This window comes from Nyctibius grandis, chromosome 7 (genome assembly GCF_013368605.1).
Source record: "Nyctibius grandis isolate bNycGra1 chromosome 7, bNycGra1.pri, whole genome shotgun sequence".
In the NCBI taxonomy this organism is placed as follows: domain Eukaryota; kingdom Metazoa; phylum Chordata; class Aves; order Nyctibiiformes; family Nyctibiidae; genus Nyctibius; species Nyctibius grandis.
In genome coordinates this window covers 2,018,734-2,041,439 of record NC_090664.1, presented here as the reverse complement: position 1 = coordinate 2,041,439, position 22,706 = coordinate 2,018,734, and positions in this window count along the sequence as shown.

Sequence of the window (22,706 nt, the reverse complement as noted above, 5' to 3'; positions counted from 1 at the left end):
CATAATGAAGAGCTTTGTTACAAGCATTGTCACTAGTGGTAACAATCCTTCACCATCCTCACGGCTTACACAGGGCATTACACATCCTGTAACATTAAGCAGAGCAAGCACAAATGAAAGCTGCTAACTCCTAGGTAAGCAAAGCTTTTATCCAGAAAAAGACTTGATTTTTTTTTCTCTCTCTTTTTTTTAACTCCTTCTCCAGGATCTTTTCTTTTTACTTGACCTGCCTTTTCTTTGATTATCAACTTTTGAACCTACTGAAAAAATTCAAGAAAATTTAACTAAGGAGGATAACCATACTGAATTCTGCCATTTTTAATGAAAACAAACAGATGGATTGAAAAGGGACTATTATAGTGCTGCAATCAAGGAAATTATTAGAGTGTGAGCATGCACCTTGTTAGGCAGCAGAGAATCCTTGGGGAACCCTCATATGTATTTTAACCATGGGAAAAACTTCAGTCTGAGCTTCTGCCTTCTCGATTAGCACCTCAATTCAATGAGTTTTGGGCGACAGTCTGTAGGATGCTACTTCCACATTTCCACTGTTCATGAGAGAATTTATAAAGTGAGCTACTAAACTCTTTGCTTGTAGTTACTGAAAACAGTGCTGTAGCACAGTGCTTTGCCCCACCAGCTCTTCCTACATTGGAAAGCGTTCTGCTTTGACAAACAGATAGATGGGGAAGGGAAAAACATAGCGTAATGCTGATGTGAATAACTTCTGGTGACTTTTAAAATTATAATGATGCCTCCTTTTTTGCCTCCCAGAAAGAGAAGGATATTGCTGCTTTATAGCTGCAGTAAATCAAGCAACAGACGAAGATGTGCTAGAAATGGTAACAAGCTGAGCTGTTCCTGTGTGGGAACTGGAAGAGCAGATTCAGATTGCTGACGTGTATTCACAAAGTGAGCATGGAGGGCTCTGGCATGCTCCTACCCATGAAACAAGCCCCAGCCTCATCATCCCGACAGGAAGGAGCAGATGCTGTAGCTGACTCTTGCTCACAGACACAAAAGCTGAGGAGATGGAGCATTCCTTCTGCTGGCAGCAAAACAAAAGAAAGAGTTGGGTACTTTAAAAAAAAAAAAAAGTGTGGTGGTGGTGGTGAATTTATTAGTCCACTGAAGAAATCTACCCCTGTATCACCCAGATGTCAGGATGTACATTATGGACTTCAGAAGAGGACAGGCTGCTCAAGCTTAATGAGATTTTATGAACTGCGCTGATCTTTGCATACTGGTTTTCATTTTCTGAGGTATAGCTGTCTATTTACTTTATATAAATACATATATATTTATAAAACACATACATTATCTATATTTTATATATATATGTATAAAATATATATGCTTCTATACATATATATATAAAAGAATATATGGTTAGCAGGTCGAGAGAGGTTCTCCTCCCCCTCTACTCTGCCCTGCTGAGGCCGCATCTGGAATATTGTGTCCAGTTCTGGGCACCTCAGTTCAAGAAGGACAGGGAACTGCTAGAGAGAGTCCAGCGCAGAGCCACGAAGATGATTAAGGGAGTGGAACATCTCCCTTCTGAGGAGAGGCTGAGGGAGCTGGGTCTCTTTAGCTTAGAGAAGAGGAGACTGAGGGGTGACCTCATTAATGTTTATAAATATATAAAGGGCAAGTGTCATGAGGATGGAGCCAGGCTCTTCTCAGTGACACCCCTTGACAGGACAAGGGGCAATGGGTGCAAGTTGGAACACAGGAGGTTCCACATAAATATGAGGAAAAACTTTACAGTGAGGGTGACCGAACACTGGCACAGGCTGCCCAGAGAGTTTGTGGAGTCTCCTTCTCTGGAGACATTCAAAACCCGCCTGGACGCGTTCCTGTGTGATATGGTCTAGGCAATCCTGCTCCAGCAGGGGGATTGGACTAGATGATCTTTCGAGGTCCCTTCCAATCCCTGACATTCTGTGATTCTGTGAAAAGAATATATTAAAACATTGGTTTTCTACTTGGCCCTTGAATAGTGCACTTTCAAAGCACAGGAAACCCAGCTGTCAGAAGGAAAAAAAAAATCATACCTTCCTCTGGGCCAACACATTTTTCTAGTTAAACAACTTTGCATAAGCAAGCATTCAGAGGGGTACAAGAGTTCTCGTCACATGTATTTTTTTATTAGAAACCCTGTGTTTCTCTCAAATATCTGACATGGATCGTTGTGTTCATTGATTTGAAAACTGTCAGAAATTAGACACCTGGATTATTTATGTGGTCTTTGTGAAGTCCCTTTGAGAATGCAAAATGTGTTCTTTCCCTTTCATATTTCTCACTGGTAGAATAGTTCCTAGAAGGTAAACTACATCATCAGTTACAACTGTGCAATCCTGTTGTATTTTAGTTACGTTCTGAACGTCATCTGTCCTAGCACATTTTCTTCAAAAGGATAAAAAAATAAAAATTATTAATTCAAATTTATTAAGTGCTTAGATGATAATTCATGAAATGAAGTGGAATTCAGCTTAGTCTCTTGTCTGAACTATTCCATAGAGCTGAACAAAGTAAAAATCAGTAAGCATTATTTTCATTACTAGAGCTGACAATGCACTGTGAGAGCTTGTCTTTCCAGCAAGAATTTGCTATTTTTCCAAAGTCACTGCTTCTAGAAGGACTGTGATATAAATGAGTACTCCTACAGATTCAAGTACAACTGAGTAAACAAGGGTGCACGGGTTAAGCTTTTTGTAAATTTTTGCAGTTGGCTTTTTTGCAAATAGTTGCATTATACCAAGACGAAGCTGTACACTCTGACCGTGACATCCCGCTTTTAGCATGCACCTCCACTTGTCCTGATTACATGAAATATGTAAATGTATGTTGATTATGTTTCACTGTGGAAGAGAATACAACTGTTACGAAAAAACAAAGCCTAAGCTTTTTCAAAAAAAAGATCATCTGCATCTAGCTTTCATACAGCCTATTATCACTGAAAGCTGATAGAACAGATGACTATAGCCCTGGTCCTCAGAAATGCGTAGCCACTCCACCTTGACCTGGAGGGGGGCTACACCCCACAGAAGATCATCTTTAGTGATTTTTGAATACTGCAAACTCATTCCCTCCTTGACAAGATGGATTTGTTTCTATATCCAACACAAGTATTTGTTCCTGAGACTGCTTTGATACGGAAAGTTTGTATGACTCAACAGATGATGCATGTGTGTCTACAAATCCATCAGGGGCTGCAGTGGAGGGTCATAAAATACAGCCTCTGCAGAGCATTATAATCAGGACCTTAAGAAAAGTGAGGAGTTCAGTTCAGATCTCAAGCTTCAGTTTTTTAAACTTTTTTCCAGAGTTGTTGCTCCCTCTCTTAGCACAAGAAAGGGGGGGGTCATCTGAAGAACACCCACCTATGTTTGTCTAGATGCACAGTTGAGAGACCTATTGAAAACATCTCTGCCTCCTTGTTCATGAGCATTAGGGAATAATTTCTATATTTGAGCAGTCAAACATGAAATACAATCAGTGAAACCAAGAGTTTCCCCATTCTGATGGAGAATTTAAGTTAGATCTCAAAGTCCCAGAAGAATCTGCTTCTTCAGCGTGTTCAGATTTTACATGTATCTTGTGCCCACCTTTGTATTTCTAACTTAATACAAACCCTCACTCTCAGAGAAGTCAAATGTGATACGGTTATGCAAACTACGTCAGGATGAAGCTTATTCCGAGAAGAAAAGTGACACTTGCTAAGTAACATTCCATCTATGTGTAATCTTAATTTATATTGCCTCTTCTATCACTGAATGAATGAGAGACATTCCAGATAACTTCTGAGGTACAAAGGAAGGTTTAGGGAATGTTCAGACTTGAAGGAATACAGTGAGAGTTTACAAACATGCTAAAAATAATTAATATAGCTTAAAACCAATTGTTCTTGAAGAAATAGTTGAGAAGTGGTAAGACAAGATACCAGTGCAATGTTGTGTTTCCAGACAAAAGATTACAAATTACATTGGAAAAAAATACTTGAAGAGAAAAAACAATTTTGACAGAAAATAATACACATCATTTGCTTAGCATCATTAATTACACTAGGAAAAAAAAAAATATTGACCACAAATCTATACTGTCTATCTAAACAGTCAAGGAGCACCAAACACATTCAGCAATCCTAGACTTTCTGAAAGGCCTCAATGATTTTGTAGTCACAGGGTTTCTTTTAACTTCTCCAAATTACAACATAATAAACTAACAAGGAGGTAGAAAGCATTGCAGCCCTTACAGTTGGCTTCTATGTTAAACATTCTTCTTTTAAGACCACATTTCCAGCTAAAGGCACACCAGAACTGTCCAAGGTCAAAGCCTATTTGCAGTAGTTTTACAACAGGAAGCTTTATAGCTAGTTACCACGTGCACTATTTTTAAACAATTTGGCTTAGGACGTTATCGATTGTGACCTGAGAGAGAACTGAAATCAAGCTCTGCATGTTAAAGGCATGAATGTTGGTGAAGGATAAAGACACTTCCACTTCATGACTGTCCAGTTCCAGTCTACAGCAGTGCAACTGGTAAGTCAAGAGCAGGCCTACTCAGACATCATTAATGATGGAAGGAAGCAGAGAAGAAAGGTCAGGCCATGCTGACTGAATCAGGGCTGAATGAGGTCTGGTCAGCCCTCCACATCTATAAAAATCCAGTCACACAATCTCAATACAACACCTTCAATGCTGTTCTTTGCACTGGGATGATACAATCAGTTATTATTCTAGTCATCCACAACTAGTACTGATTGTGAGGAAAGGGGAAAATCTGATAGAAGTTTTGTGTAAAAGAAGGCCGAGTCAAGGCAAAGGTGCACTGTCAGAGCTGTGGTTGAGAAAAATGCATTTATGGATAGAGAGAAGAGGTTATGTACTGAGACACTGGGTTGTGGCTTACTTGCTATTTCTCACTTTTCTGCAGTCACTTGACACACATCAAGTGTACAGCAGCAGCTCTAACTCCTTTTCAAACAAGTTTATGTGTGTATATTAAGATAAGATTAGGCATGCAATGTTGCAGAGGGCAGATTTTAAGAAGCCATAAATCATCACAGCTTCGCTAAAGCCAGCATAATCTTTTTAAGAAAGGCTTAGATGCTGAACTCGATAAATTGATGTCATGGTAGTGAAATCAATGAATTATGATGAATGAGTTAATGCAGGTTTATGCCAGTTCAGGGACTGTCCTCCTCCTCCTCCCTCTTCTACTGCCTTCCTAAATTATCTATCACTTTCCAAGGCTAGTCAGGCACATCAGGACATAACTGTGGGTCAGCACACGCAGGCACACAGAAAGTAAAAAAAGGTGCACGTTACACCTACTTGAGTGCCAACACTGACTCCAGCCACAGATGGGTCTGCTCCTCTTCGTCTATATCACTCATTTAATTTGAGTTCACTCCTTATCCTCCTCCTTTGACAGGGCAGAACATCAGGGTTGCACAAGAAGAGACATGAATCTGAAATCAGAGAGGGAAAACAATAAGGTTAGACATTATCAGCAATTCCTTATCAAAAGTCCTCCACTTCTACCCATAAGCTCCAAAATTATCAGTAAATTCAAAGTTTCTGGAAAACTAAACCAAAACTCCCACAGCATATTCCTGTAATGGAATATGATGAAAGGTCAAAATCTAAATAATGCTTCAGTCCCGTTGATCAAAGTGGGACAATTCCTCAGTATTATTTCAGGTGAAGTTTCCATGTGAAACTAACTTTTGGTTCCTTTTAAATTCTGAAATTAAATAAATTCCAGTCTTTCTAGGAAACTAGAAAATAAGGAACATGGGTTCCATCCCTAGTCCATTAGGACTGATGTCTATCAGTCACTTCTGATATCTTTGTGCCTCCAACTGTAAGATACACGAAAGAAAATACCTAGTCTTTACCAAATTTTTTATGTTAAGCAGGAAATAATGTTGTCCCACAGGCGCTTTGCATAATTTCAAAATCAGAGAATACACGCAGTACAAACGCAATATGTCTGACAAAAATATTGTAACATTTTGTTGCAGCTATTTTTCCCCCACTACGATTTCTCACACATGGTATTTTTGAGGAAACAGGAAGAAGTGTTTTTTCTTTCTGCTTGCTGCTGCAATTCAGCAGCCCAGAACTTCTCTGGGATTACACTTGTGAGCAAGCATGTGTAAAATGCTCTAAAACCAGAATTCTTTTGCATATTTTACACCCAATATCCAAAATTACAAATGATTGCACTGCTCACAGAGGGAATGGGTAAATAGAGGATGAATCATCTCTCTCTTCTAATGAATTCGGAGACCCCAGGCTTTATTAAGATTGTCTTGATTATAACCCTCTGCTGAACCAGCAATAACTTCACTGATGGCTCTTGCGTGCATAAAATGGAGGTACAACCAGCTCTACTTTAATGGTTGGACTCGATGATCCCAGAGGTCTCTTCCAACCTGATTGATTCTGTGATTCTGTACTTGGCTTTTGAGAAACGGTAGAACTTTACTTGTCAAAAAAACCTTCATATTGCTGAAGAAGTCTGTAGAACAGTAATATGATTGTCACTACCTTTTCAATACATGAGCAATTGGTTCTCAACACATTTGCCAGCTAACTTGGATCCAATTCCTAGCCACAGCTATAGCATAATAATATACTGTGATATGAGCACTTATTTCATAGGAACCCTCCCAAAAAAATGCAAAGAACAAATAGAACAGACTATTTCAGTTGGAAGGGACCTACAATGGTCATCTACTCCAACGTTCTCCACGTCAAATCTGTTGTTTCGTGTCATATTTAAGGAAGAGCATTTGCATCTCCTGTTGGAGGATGTATGAATGGATACCACCTTTTGAATTGTCCAACAAATATCATCATTGTAAAAGTAGTGTTTCATAATTACTATTTAACATATATATAAATAATTTTAGACAATGCAAGGTAGTATTTTAGTTTCCCACGTTAAAGCAAGGGTCTGAGAAGGAAAAATAAAAGCCCTGGTTGCCAGGAATACAAGCCATAGTGAGATACTAAATACCTAGATATTATTTTTCTAAAAAGCCAAAAATGACAACATATTTTATAACTGTAAACAGATTGCTGAGGAAAATACTTAGATAGCATGCAAATCTACAAAACTGAACTTTTTTTTTCGTGCTTATTGGTTTCATCTTGCCATGTTTAATCTCAGTAAGATTTACAATTGTCTGTCTTACTGTTCCAAAATATACTACTCTTAATTGCCTTGCTTGCCAAAATCAGTAAGAATATTGTCTTTAGTACACAGCAGAACAGCTAACACGTCTCACAGTCTGAACGTTTTTTTAGTTTGCAGTTGAATGAACATTGAGCAAGTGTTTTTGTTATGCCAGCATATTTTTTAGACATTTTTATAGTTATCTTAATTTTTTTTTGTAAGACTATAACATAATTTAAGATATCTGATCCTGACAAGATTATGCCAGCTCCTTTGAAGATGGAAGAGGATACTTCACTAGATTCCAATTAGAGGTTTGACTCACTGTAATAAGGTTCCCTAGTGAGATTTATACCCAATGGACAGCAAGGATTGATTATTCTGCACTATCAGCATGGTGATTTAACTGATCAAGCACTGAAACTAATTTGCTTACTTTTTGACACAGTCAGTATTTCACTATTATTACAAATTTTGCTAGTTCAGTTAAATAATGCGAACTACTTAGTTTTAGTGACAAGTTTTCTTGTTTTAATTAAGATTTATAACTTCAAAGTTACAAACAGAAGCTGACGTTGGCTCGTTTTTGGAAGGCAACATGCATCCACGTCTTCTGCTTATGAATACCCAGGACAGATAGCAGGCAGTTGGCCTTAAAGCCTGAGCTCTGCTAACAAGTTTGTTTCTCACTCCACACTGACAGGAAGGCATCCGGCACACTAATCACACTGGTTTTTTTTCAGTAGCAGCTATTTTCCACACTCCTGCCTCTGGCTTTGAGTTGAGTGCTACTGAAGGGAAAGAGGCAGGAAAGAAAGAGAACAAAGAACATTTTCTCCTCAAAAAAAAGTCCATCCAAATTACTGTGAGGAGCAACATTATTTCTGAAGGGAAAAAAAGCCCCCCAAAACACAAGCTACGGCACGTGATATCACAGTTCCCCATTACTTTTTCCATCATAAATGTCACAAGACTGACCAAATGCTAGCACAAAATTAATTCAGCGGAAAGAGCAAAGGTAATAACAATTAGCCATAGGTGATTTCAAATGACTGTTGAATACAGCCCTAACAATAATACTTGTGTGTATGTACACACATATATTTTAACTTATAGTTCCAGCGTCTCCCTTAACACCATACGTTACCATCCAGCTGAAAGTTGTATTGTTAAGGACTACCACAAGTATTCGGGCTACACCAGTGGTCACTGGTGGAGTTAGTGCCATGGTCTAGTTGCCATGGTGGTGTCAGGGCAATGGCTGGACTCGATCCCAGAGGTCTCTTCCAACCTCATTGATTCTGTGATTCTGTGAGTTGCCCTGTTGGGAGGTGGGGTGGAGAAGTCAAACCTCTAAAACAATAAAACTGCAAATCTGGAGCTCTGCTTTTGCTAAATATCATGCTTTGCTCAAGGTAATGGTAAACAGAGATTATTCTGCATGTGAAGGCTAGGTTTCATTATCCATATGGCACTTGTACACGCTAAAGCAATTCACTACGCAAAATGTCTCCGCTTATTGTCTGCGGGGGTGGGAGGTTTGTGCATTATTTTTGTGTGAAATACAGAGCCACAGCCAGACCCTCACACTTACACATCCTTGACCAGCATCTGGAGTATGCTGCTTCCCAGAGCACCATTAGCCTTCAGGCAGCCTGGGGATCAGGTTTGTTTCATGAACAGCTCAGAGAAAACATTAGCTGTCTCTCCACAAGGATTACCTCTCAGGTAGAAACGTTCTCTCTAAAGCTGTAAGAATCTGACCAAAGAAATTGATTTAATCTCATACTGTTAGTAAAAGCATTTCAGGCATCACAAAAAGGAAATCAGCTGCTGTTCAAACCCCAATATGTCATCTGCAACATAGTGCCTGCATGATGGAAATATGTGATTATCATTGCCTACTTCAATTGTGAGGACGACAGCAATGCAAGGAATACTCTGGGAACTTACTTTCCAAACTTTACTAATTGGCACTCTCAGTGTAACCTAATTAAGGATCTTTTTATAGAAAAAGCATTAAAATTTTCATTCAAGCCTTAAGAACATGGGAAAACACTGAAAGCAACACTAATATGTCCTTTTAACATAAATATGTACTAATTAGCAACTTAATGAGACAGGCAATCTGCTATTAGGGTAATTCCAGTAAGAATAATTGTAACAGAGAAATGTCTGGTGACAGTGCAAGTTCTTTAAGACATAACATGATTCAGTTGTGTTCATTATCAAAGCAGTTAGGATTTGTTTCTTCACACGTAATTAGGGATAGGCTGGGTCTTTACTAGCAACAGCTCAATTTAAGGAAATGAAGAAACATAACAATTTACAAGCTGGAAGTGCTGCAAACTTGCTCTTCTGCAGGACAAATCCTACAGTGTTTCTCTTCACTCTGTGTCTGCAGGTACAGCAAGAAGAGCATGAAGTCAGCTACGTGTCTGGCACTTCTCCCAGGTAACAAATGATAGGACGAGAGGAAACGGCCTCAAGTTGCACCAGGGGAGGTTTAGATTGGATAGCAGGAAAAATTTCTTCACTGAAAGGGTTACCAAGCAGTAGAACAGGCTGCCCAGGGAAATGGTGGAGTCACCATCCCTGGAGGTATTTAAAAGACAAGTAGATGTCGTGCTGAGGGATATGGTTTAGTAGTGGACTTGGTAGCGTTAGGTTAATGGTTGGACTCGATCTTAAAGATCCTTTCCAACCAAAACGTTTCTATGATTCTATTCATGGAAGAACTGGACAGACGCCAAAGCAGGAGTCTCTTCCCTCACCTACCACACAATGCACATTGCTGCTGAACAGGCTAACATCAGAGCGTTTCGTGTCCCAGGTGCTTATTGTGGTTACTAATCCCTAAAACTCTCACTTGAGTGGAAAAGAGGAAAGATCACTAAGCTGAATGTGAAGCATGAGTAGTTTTCATTGGGTAGCGCAGCTCCTTCCTCTCCTGTGCATCCATGTAGCCCTCCTCTGAACATGTCAGTCTGTCTGCTTTCATTACCAGCATCTTTCAAGAGCAAGAGAGCAAATATTAAGAAACTAATGGGTGAAAAATGTAGTTTAGCCTGGCAGTTTTAACTAGCTCTGTGGTACGATAACTCTGTAGAAGTCTCAAAGATAAACTTCTACTGGTTTAGTGAAAATAGATGGTCCTTTGGAAGTCAGAGATCCTACTAGTGCATCCAGAGTGGGAAAGACCTGTACATATCCCCCTGCCACACACACACGTATTAGACACCAGAGAATCAACTCTAAGGGTTTTGCAGGAGGCTGCAGGGGAGACTGAAATCTGAAATATTGTTAGTCAAATGCTGGCATTGGGAAAAAGGTAATTACAGAGTATTGCACTAATGAAGACAAATAATTTCAAATGCACTTACAGCTCAGGAATGCATCCTCTCATGTTTCACTTCAACTAAACTGATTTTCTGCAGTGTCAGAGGAAAGCACCTCTTTAGTTGGAAGCCAGCTCACCTCCCTAAAGGACATCCATGCAAGGATGGTATGCTGCAACAGTCAAATGACAGCCCCTGCTAAGGAAGGGAAGAACTGTTACACACCACCTCCATGCTGGAAGTGAAGACCTTTAAACTCCAGGCTGATTACTGTTGTCTGGCTTTGACATGCTGACGTATAACAGAAAAAACCCAGCCAGCTGACCATAAGCCCATTTCCTTTCTGTAGGCATATTGACTCAGTATCTGAAGAAATCTTTCAAATATCAGGTGGGTTCATCTTTCGCTCAACAGAAAACCTCAAGAGACTCCCTCCTGACTCAGCTCCCTCCAAATTAGACACTGAATAGCCCTCGCATTCTGCAAAATCTTTCCTTCTCATTTCTCAACATATACCAAGACAAAGGATGCACATAGACTTTTCTGCATCTTCCCAGAGCCTTTTTTGTGGATTTTCAACTTTCTTTAAGTCACAGAGCCACAAAGCCTCTCCCTGTGAAAGCCACTCATTAAATCACAGCACCAGGCAGTAAATCACCCTACAGTGAAAAGCCCTCTCAGGCTAGTCACAAGAATAAAACGCAGGCTTGAGAACTCTAGATAGCGTTTGTTTTTTTTTTTTAACAGTACTAGATTTAGGTGAGGAAATTATAGTGCTGAATTATATGAGAAGGCAGTGTGGATTTCCTGCAGCATTCATTTGCTGTGTGACTGACAGCTCCTATATAATTGGGGGACAGAGAGGAAACCACTAACTAATGAAATATTTGTGGCTGTGACAGCAGGGAAAGTCACGAAGATAACTATCAGCCAGGGAATAGCGATACCTGCACTAACAGCTATTTTACTACCAAATGAGAGTAATTATAAAACAGATGTTATGAAAAATTTGGGGGGTAGGAACTCAGACATGATGATAAGCATAAAAGACAGTTCATCTGAAAACAAGAGGAAGCTTAATAACAAGAGGGAGCGCAGCCTAATTTAGTTTGTGAGTAGGTGGAAGCAGAACAGAAATCTGCTGAGGAAGTAGTTTGAATCAAGTGACAGAGACTTGGAAGGTGTATGCCATATTTGAATATGGAGTTATTAATCGTAAGCAAACAGTAGCCTCTTCCTTCACTGTGACACTTCAGGAAAAAAATAATCTGAAATATTGTATCAGAAGACATGAAAATAGATATTCGCTCAAGCTTATGCACTGCTTGGCAGAACTAAATACTGATCTGCTAGGGTGTCTAGCAAACACAATGAAATAGAAAAAAATGCTATAATACACTATGAATTTGTTTGAAGCATGCAATAAAGACCTCTTTTGATCTCTCTTGGAGGAAAGAGATATCAACTCACAGTAAATGTTTCAAAATAAGGATTAAGTAACACAACATTTATCCTAAGAATCAGAATCCAGAGTTACTTAATAAAGTAACATTGCCTATTATTGATTATTTGAGTACAGAGGCAATAAGTCCCATACAGCACCACTGCCATTCTAAGGGGCCACTAGGGAACATAATCAAACCTTTTATAGCTACGATTTTGTTATTAAAAATGAAATTTGCATTTAAACCTATTGCTTGCATTTGTTGTTCCTCCTTCTTTGCCGTGTCTTTGCACTGACCTGTTTTTGAGGAACAGATTCATCCAGTGAATTTAATTTTCGTATAGCTTGGCTTTTAAATAGAACATTTATCCCAAATAGCATGACTCAAATATACAAACTGAAACCCAATACCATATTCTGATATCTTACTCTATCTCACGCTATCAAAAAAGGAAGTGGGATGGCTTCTGTACACAGCACTAGATTATTTTGGTTTGGTATCCACACTGGAGAAGACTGTAGAAATGTGAAAGAGAGCAAAAGAGGACTGCAAAAATGCTACTTTGTTGCTTAAGTAGCTTAATCTATTCAGTTTATCAAAGTGAAGACTGAGAAGCAATTTGACCACTGTGTGCCAGGGCTTTCACAGGGCAAAAATGTTTAATGGCAAGGAGACTTGCTGACCTTGTTGGTGAGAAGGTAAGAAAATTAAATTTGCTGTGTGCTAGAGCTAGGTACATTGAAGCTTGAAGGACTGTGCAGTCCTGCAGCAGCCAGGGCAATTGAACATTTCAGTCAGGGAGGCAAACTCATGCATTTTCAGTTCAGCTACAGCACAGCCGTGACATTTTAATAATTTGGTCCCATTTGAGTTCAAGACTTAAAATATCAGTTTGATTTCAGAAATTACTCAAACCAATTTTCATTCTGGGCTGTGGTTAGGTCACTGATTAAAGGCGTGGTGGCAGGTATACCATCACACTGGAATACAAGTTATTCTGCTTTAAAGAATCAAGAAAACATACCAGAACAAAGTTTTTGTGGGAAACTAGGCATGAGGCAAGGGAATCTGCATCATCTCACTCATACTCTTGTGTGCACATCAAGACCGTAACTCTAATAAAACATCAAGCTTCTGTGCTTTAGCCGGACATTTCTAAGATTCAGGGAGAAAATTTACCTCAGGGAAGACAGGCAGCCTCTTGGAGAGCTGCGATCTCTCTTATTTTACCAAAAAGACGATCTGGCTAAGAAAGAACTGGATTAAGACATAACAGCCCAAGTTTGACCGTTTCCACATCTGCCAGGCTTTTGAGACTTCTCCCCAGCTACAGTACAATCACCCTGGCAGCATTTTCTCTCTTCTGCTTCCAGAACACATGTGAACACCTGCCCCTTCCTCCTTTCCTGTGCCCATCGTAGGAGTTCAGACTGTTTCTAATGCATATCTAGTGGAAGGTGTCCCTGCCCATGGCAGGGCAGTTGGAACTAGATGATCTTTAAGGTCCCTTCCAACCCAAACCATTCTAGGATTCTATGGTATCTGTCCTTACACAGAATGGTAGCATCAGGAAAGAGCTCTGTTCTTAACCAGACATTTTCTTATATTTGCGCAGCAAGCAAGAAAGTTGGAGAACTTCACTCTTGGTAACATGGATGATCAACAAGGTCTTAGCTATTCTGGCTAGTTAAGATATTTTCCCCTACAATCTGGAAGGAGGAACAGGTGACCTCAAAATATCCTGAAAGTACATGCTCTATCTCTTACTATATGATACCACTTGTGAGGATTTCATGTGTCAAAAGAGTATGTCAAAATACCTGGTGAATATTTCCAAAAAATAAGTGCATTTGTCAGCATCTTTACTGGTGGAAGCAAGGACTGAAAATACTTCTCTGGGAGAAAAACATGGCTTGTACCGTCTTTGCTGTTTGCTCTCATTATGTAATATCCACTGAGTTCGTAAGAAAACACGTATTCATCATTTCTGCAAAAATTCTCCACAGCTAACTGAACTAACTCTAACGAATAATGCTGCGACTGCGCACGCTCTGCTACTCAAATAGGTTTTAGGTCGCTTACTTTTTTGTAAATGATCCACATTTTGAGGACTGCTTCCCAAGTTAATGCCTCATTAACTCAAGCCATAAAAACCCCAACAAAACAACAACCCCCCCAAACCCATGCTAAACACAAGATCCACAGCTGTGCAGATTTTGTACAGACAATTCAGACACAGTCCCTCGACAAGAAAATTTACTATATAAGTATACAATATAAGCAAGAGAGGAAATAAGTGAGAGGACCTCCCAAAATCTGATGGCAATTTGGACTACAATCCAAACCAAGATTTCTTCAAGCCCAGCAATGTTTTTCCTGGACTATCCTTTCCTTCCAGCTGTTCTTTATGCATACGGTGCATTTTTGGTTAATTCATCTTGAATAGATACGGACCAGACAACAAACATTGGTCTAGTCATAGTATGGCAGTATTTTAGAAAAAGCCTGCGTAGTGCCAAGCTCCATACAGAAATATCCCATTTGTCCCCACCACAAATTGAATAAGAAAGTATCTAGTAATATTTGTAAACTGGTCTTTAATTTAATGACACTGAAGTTTATAGGATATGAAAAGACTGCTTCTTATTACACTAGATGAGATGTGAACTATTCTTGTTGCATTTGTCAAATGTTTGGAGTCTTGTAGCCAGAATCAGTTAATGGCAGAAAATAGATTTAAGAATGGTGCTGAACAGACACAATGGTGGGTCAAGCAGCCTGTGTACAGAGGCAAGGAGGAAAGACACATCCGAAGAAACACAACATTTCCCAACCTCATAGATGAGCTGACCACATGGAAAGAGCACAAAAGAGCAACCAAACAATAAATTTTGCAATGGAAAAAAAGATTAATTACATTGAACTGCTGGGCATTTTCTGCTTTCTGTTCTACCACACACCCACATGAAGTACACTAATATCCTCTTTCTTATCTCCTAGCTCAGCTCTCCAGGGAGGGGAGGCAGGACTTTTCCTTGCCTAGCAAGGCTGATCTTTCCTAGCAGATGGAGAAATCTGCCTACTTGGAGCACTTCCTTTGGCCATATCTCAAATTCCACAAACCTACAGGTCTTTGCATTACTGAGCAAAAGCATGCCGAGGGCAGGCACCAGTACCACACTATTTGCAGCGTGACTTGGGATACCAGTTACAATGACAGTAGCGATGCCAAGGGGCTCCTCCACGTCTGAAAAGAAAAATGAGTACCCTGCAGTACAGCACAACACCAAGAAAAGGAAAATAAATCTGTGCTAGACATTGCTTTCTTGTGTTCATAGATCAGGCGGCCCACATGTGCTTTGGAAGAAGGGAGATAACCTACCAAATCGTTTCAGGGTTTGTCTGTCTGTTCCCAGGAATAACAGAGATGGGACAGGGTAGCTATATGTTAACAGATGCTCTTACTTCTTAGGCATTCCTGCTTCTAGGCAGTCTGGAAATGACATTTTCTCTTTATCCTATTCCTTTTCTATCTCCTGTCAGAACCAGGAAGTGGAGAGCATGACTTCTTTCTTTGGCACATCTTCCAAGCAAACAAACAAAACCACCAACTAACCATTGATTCTGTTTCAGCTTTTTCTCCCAGAACAGCCTTACAACTCTTAGCATAAAAATAAAATACATTTACTTCATTTTTTTTTTTTTAACACCCCTTGAGTGTAAATAAACAAACAAAAAGCATTCCAGGAACAGCAAAACCAATGAAGTCAGTATTCCAAGAGATTTGTATTTCTAAGGGGATTTTCTCATGTTCGGTAACAGATGAACACTGACAGTTTCCCCTCTATAAGAGTGTTAACAGGGTTTTTCTCCATCACCCAGCTGTCAATTTCTGTGCCATTTGCAGGAATGTAATTGTTTTTAAGACCTCTGTCCCTCTGCCAAATGCCACAAGAATTGACCAGTGGTTCAAAAGTTAATTGCAACAGTCTGCCAAACACACATGCACATGGAACATGACTCCAAAAGCCTCCTTTCCTTAGGAAACCAAATGAAGAAATAGTTACATTTAATTTAGATACCTGAGAATAGATACATGACCTCATGGAAGAGGAGACGAGAAACAAAACAGAAAAGGATTGCAAGAGGAATTCATATTTTGCCCAGCGGCTGAAACGGACACACAACTGTGAGCCTTACAAATAACCTTTCTTTCACCTCAAAACAAGCAGCTGTCACCTGAGAGCTCTTACCCCAGCGACACAAGCAAAGGATTGCTGGTTATTGACTCCATTAATCACAAACCCAGATTGTGGGTAAAATGTCATCCTGATGTGCTGAGAACTACTATTGAGCTTTAAAAAAAAAAAAAAAAAGGCTATTTTCAGGGGTAGAGAGGGATTAGAGGTGAACTGCAATCATGGTAACATAAGAACTGGATCAAGGACAACATGCAACTTATTCCTAGTGCTTAACTAAACTGCAAAATACGTTTCACGCTAGGAAATAGCTCCATCTCCTGTTCTGCACACAGAAGTTCTCAAAATCCTCATTTAAAAAAAATAAAAAGAAACCTACTCCACAGCTGCTGTTTTAGAGTCTCTGTAAAGAGAAAATAAAATTCAAGCTTATGTCTACAAAATCAAATCCTCTTATGTACACATTTAAATAACCCTTTTATCTTGCTGGGATGGAGCATTAGAAAAAAGATTCAAGTAAGTGCTAAGAGAAAGATGTTCCTATTTGTCAAGCCATCATCTGAAATGATGGTACGGGATGTTCTCGGCTCCCCCTAAAAGCTCTCATATGGTTAGAATATAAATCAGTCTTAAGTCCTGTGCTGCAGGATTTTTTCACCATTTCAGAGAACTCTTTAAAGCTTTTCTCCATAATAGGGCCAATCTTGGGTGCTTTTCCAGTCTCTCCAGTGACACAGTGACGAAGTCAGTAGGAGTATTGCTGTGAATTTTGTGACAAACTTTTCCCTTGCAGCCAAGCAAAAAGCATTAGGAAACTTCCCAACAGAAAGACATATTCTCATTCCATCTTCCACTGCACTGCATGCCCTAACACAAGCTGAAAATACTGAACGGGAGATATACCTCTGAAAGGATGGACCTTCTGCAGAGAGATGCTACACAACTTCTTGTGAATCATTACTTGGAAGACTGCAACCACCTGTGAGACAACCAAGGGGCACAAGCAGGGTGAAATCAGCTATGACATTAGGAGGAAGGCAACAGAAGTAATATGATTTAATCAGATTGCAGGACACATCCTTTTGAAGTAGCAAGTAGGGACAGCTCTGTTGCCCATCAAGCAGCCTCTGTTGTGTTGGTTAGTGACAGATGGATATAGGAGCCATGGAGGACAGCATCATTTCATCCTTCTACCAATTCTCCTGCATGAGAGGACTTGTCCTGTCAGGGAAAACAGTGGAGAAGTCCTCCTTCTGCCCTTTCAGGATGGCAGAAAAGAGCTTCTATGCACAGCTTAGGCAAGGAAGATAAGTAAGGATTTGTAGGCAAGACTAATGGACAGTCTACTTGCATAAGTGGAAAGGTGAGAGCTAAACCACATGCAGAATTCAAGACACTGACAGGAAAGCGAGGTTGTGCTAAAGGAACAAAGGGATTCAGAATGGCACAGCAACTGAGCAATAAAAGAAGGATTCAGGTAACCCCTTTCAAACCCATCAAGAAATTTTAAAGCTGCATCCTTCCACCGGATCAGGGCAGTTTGTTGGTCTGTAAGGCTGTGGTGCAAATGCAAAGGGAGCAGGAAAACTCCAGCTTCCCCATGTTCCTATCTGCTGTGAAGCCACCAGATTCCTCATACTTTATAATGCAGGGGCTTGCATGGAACTGTGACTCCCGTTCCCATTCAGTGTGACCTCTGTGCTCCTCTGGTGCCTGTAAAACATCTATACCTCCAGAGCATTAGATAACAACCAAGACCTACGTTTCAAACATAGACAGAAGTAAATTTACACAAACAGGATTTCATCAAAAGTCTGTTCATAAGAAATAGCTATTTTGTGTCTGTACCTCAACACTTTTTGTCCGGTTATCGAATGAAAGAGCAAATACAACTTCTTCTCAGTGTGCGGGACCAAGCCTAGGGCTTCCTCCAGTTCACACCTACCCACACAGGAGTACAAACTCCAGCAAATACTTGACTTGCAGGATCACAGTGAAAGGTTTCATAGCCATTGAGTAGCTCCCTTTGCTACTTATGTACCAACTACCTTTATCATTTGCCTTTTACTGCCTCCCTAGTTGCCTTTATATTGGCATTTAGCCTATACCGGAGTATCATCTGTCACATAGCGTCCAAATAGAAGGCATCTGACTTGTGAATGGGAGAAGTTTGAGTACTACATAGGTTGGTAGAAAGAAAAAGGATCCTAAAGGCTTAATTTATTTGTCCATAAATTGTGATGGAGATGGAGGCATGACAGACATTCTATACCATTCCATCAGCCTGCTGGCAAAGGCAAGACAACTTATTCTGAGCACCTTAAATCTTTCAAGAAGATTTATTTGTCCATAAATTGTGACGGAGATGGAGGCACTACTTGCACTTGCGTGCTGGAAACCAAGTACTACCCTGCTGGGAGATCATACCATCTTGAGGAAGTGTATCTGCTTGCTGGACAAAAGCCAGACTTCCCAACTGCTCCAAGGAGTAATGCGGGCTGAAATCCTGCTCATACCCTTACAGCACTCATACGAAAGTTCTGTATGTAGTGTGGGCTCATGTATATATTGGTTGCAACATGAGCCTGTTCTGTACCTGCTTGTCACAACAACTGGAGGTTCAGTGCAGTTGCCGGATTATTTCATATTGTAGGAGTCAGCATGATAAAAATTCAGCTCTGTAGAGCTGGGAGCTTTGTAATTCCAATATGCCACACTGTGCATTCAGACTTTGACACTGAAAATAGTTATGCTACTTATTTCATAGCCTGGGAAGGTAAAGAACACTGTCATCTGCTTTTCAATGCCCAGCAGACAGCATGAGGCTGGTGGATCTGTAGGGAGCATTTGTCAAGTAGGGGCCCTCTGAAAATGTATGAAAACCCAGCAGTGTTGAACACCCACCTGTAAAACTGCAGTATTGGTTGATTGTATTCCACTGCAGAAAGTAACATCACTCCTATCTTTCTTTTAACTTTAAGTATCAGTCTTTTCAGCTAAGAGCTCCTTAGCGAGGAAATCAAAGCAGCACAACAGCAATTTATGAGCAATTACCCATTCTTATAGGCCTGACAAGGAGGACCTTGGTATGTGCTGCTTACCTTCTCCTGTGCCGTTTCAGATGTTACAGGGCTAGCAGGATGGCTTCGCAATGGGAGCGAGTCTCACTCCAAATACCACTGCCCAAGGTCTCTGGGAGCAAATCAGTTTCAAAGGCTGGCTTTGTAGTGGATTAAAGAAGGGAAATGTTTTTGCAGCTCCTGACAGCTTCCCCTAAGAAAAAGTGCTACAATAAAACAGCTGTATGAGAATCCCCTCAAAGCAAAAATCATTGCAGCACATAAAGCAAAAGAATATATAAAATTAAGCCTGTTTACAATAGCAGTATGGTCTGTCTGGACATCTTTCTATTGAGGCATCATGTTTTCACACAATTTTGATGTCCCTCTTTGAAGACAGCAAGGCCATAAAAAGGACAGTCAGAGATAAATCCAGGGAAGTGGGAAAGAAAGGGGCTGCAGTTGCACTGTTTATTAGCATGCTTCCTAGAGCAGCACATAGAGCTGCGTTGCCAACCTGTGTTCTGCAGGAGAAGGGAGTCTGTATCCTGTGTGGTACAGCCTACATCAAGGCAGAACAGGCAGACGTCAAGCTAAGCACCTCACTCTGATATCACTGCACCTGAGGTCAAACTAGCTTTTCTCTAGTGTGTCCAGAGCGTGCTGGACTCAGGGTTTGGCCTCAGGGACTCACACCACTTTCCCATGTTGATCATACTGCAACGTATTTTCCTGTTCCCAGAGGAACGATGAGCTTCTGTCCAAGACACTGACCTAGGATTCAACAGCTTGAGCTATAATTCCTAGCTCACATACTCCCTGTGAGATTTTGGGTAAATCACTTTGTGGCTTTGGTTTAATCCTCTATTGCAATTATTGGCACTTCCTTTCTCTACCCAAAAGCTGGCCAAGCAGCATGCAGGCCTGATCTCCTTGACTACTGCTGCCTCAGAGCATGCACAACACCAAACTGACAGCCCACAAAACTCCCTCAAAGTGACAGTGTGCTCCTTAGATCAATCCTGTAACAAGCTCCTATAATACCCCTGTTGATTATCTATGCCTCTTCCTGAGTAGAAGATAGATCATTCAATTCCACCAGGTGAAACCTACAATATCTAAAGGTTATTCTTCTGGAGGTCAGATTTTGAAAGAGAGACTATTAGGAGAAGGTCTATGCAACACAACAAGAGAGCAGATCACTTTGAATGACAGACTGGAATACACATTTGTATAGGCCTCTCCTGTACATGTGGTGAAAATGTTCTCACCTACAGGAATATCAATTCTTGCAGCTTCAGGTTTTTAAATGAAAAAAAAAAATCTTACAAATAGGGCTTGTTAAGTAGTTCAAATAGCTAAACTCTCCAGTGTACAAGGATATCATTTTAGATAATGAGACATTTCTCTATTTTCTAAAATGTTGAAGACAGACTGTATAAATTCTGCATCTAGCAGCCCAGGCAAGCTTCTCCTAATAGCCCCAACAGCCATCATTTCATCATCTGGGATGTATCAGGATCAGTTAACGCTGATGAAGTGCAAGGCTTTGTGTTCAGAATAAAAGCAGAAGCAGGTAAGGCTTCGTGACTTGAAGCTGCAAAAGAGCTTTCTGCAAATAAGCTGCAGGAAGGGAAAAGAATAAGAAATTAACTGCCACCAACTACAACGAAACCAGTAAATAACTACTCCAAAACATTTGCTGAGAGAGGAATGTGCAAGGTCATTATCATACTATACATTGCATAAAGGGTAATCTCTGCAAACCAGACTTTATGGGCCAACCTGTGTTTCACAGAGCAGGTGTCAACGCTGCCCTTTAGGTGCTGGCAAGCCACAGGATGTGTGCCTCAGCCATCTGGAACTCCATCAGCACCCACTCGTGCTGGAAATAAAATGCACAAAGATTTGCATAGCTGATTTTCTGCTTCATGCTTTGGCGAGGACACCAGAGATGAGCAGCCCTTGCCCTGCTGACCACTTGCGACAAGAATTTACTTGGCGACGGAGACCCTCGGGCGGCCAGATGAAACCGGCCATCTGTTAGGTGTGAGGCTGCAGCCAGCCACCGCATGAAAAGGTAAAAATTAAAATGGAGGGAAAGAAAAAAAGAAAAGAAAAATAAAAATCAAAGAAAGGACAGAGAAAGAACACTCTTAGCTGTGCTGCAGGTTTTTTCCTTCCCAGCAATAGAGGGCATCAAGCCTCCATGCTGTCCGCAGGCCTGGCCTCTTGCAAGCACAGTGTGACACTGCGGAGCTTCTCAGCTCCCCTCAGCAACAGGCAGCGATTTTATTTCTAGGGAGCAACACATTTTATGTGTATTACTTTACCAGAAGCAAAGAGGCAAGAGGACTAATGGTGGCTTCAGGCAGTTAAACAGACACCACTCCTCCCTTGTTAAATGAGGAAGATTTTTTTCAGGTTGAAATGCAGAACTGCTTTACACTAGGCATGCATTCACAGAAGAGACATTTAAAGAAAAATATACACCAGCCCTCTAAGCAGACTTTGAGCTCTGCTGGAGTAGCAATCTTCCACTGTGGGACACAGAGGATCTTTCTTCTCCCCTCCCTCTAGGCTTTGAGCCCACTAAGAGGGCTCTGCGTGCCACCTGGCCAGAGGTAATACAACTGCTCAGACACTGGGCAGATAGTCATCTGTGGACTGTGGTAAACCCACACTGCTCTAGCTGATCACCTCTATCTCTCATCCAGTTGGGGACCCAGGCATTGGACTTCAAATTTAATCAGGGTGGAACCAGGGAAAGGACACCCTGCATCCTGAAAGTTTTTAGGGCTTATGAAGGAAGGAAGAGATAGGACTTGACCGTTCATGCCATAGATTTTGACACATAGCCCACCTTGAAGAAAACCTCTCAAATGTTTAATGTCCTGGTCTGGAGACAAAAGCAGCATCAGATCACGTGCTAGAAGTTGTGTCTGGTGTTGATGCAAAAAAAAACAGAAGAAGGGCAATAAAGTCAAGCAGTAGAACTCCTGCAGCCCCTCTGTTTTGAGGCACTCTGACAGCAGTGTCACTGCCTGCTGCACCACGGATCAGGCTGTCATTTGTAAGATGCACCTGGGGCCAGGGAGCAGGAAAGCACAACCCTGTAAGTGTAGAAGGGGAATGTGTACACCCTCATCCACCACGTAAAGGTAAGCCAGAATCAACCTAAAAGTTCAGTGCATGAAAAGAAGGGTGTTGGACACGCCCCATTTGAGAAGGGAATCTTCATCTTCATTACATAAAGGATCCCAGGGCTGGGGAGATGATGTGCCTTGTCCAAAGTCACAAAGTAAGCCCAGGACAACACCAGAAACAAAACCTGCATCTCTAGAGCCCCCAGCACTAATACCATAACGTCATATCCACAGGGACTCCATCCAAGAACTTCACCTCTGAGCCCTGACAGGACAATCAAACATTTTCTGCTCGAAGCATAGGCCATATTTCAGAGAATTTGTGTAGCCC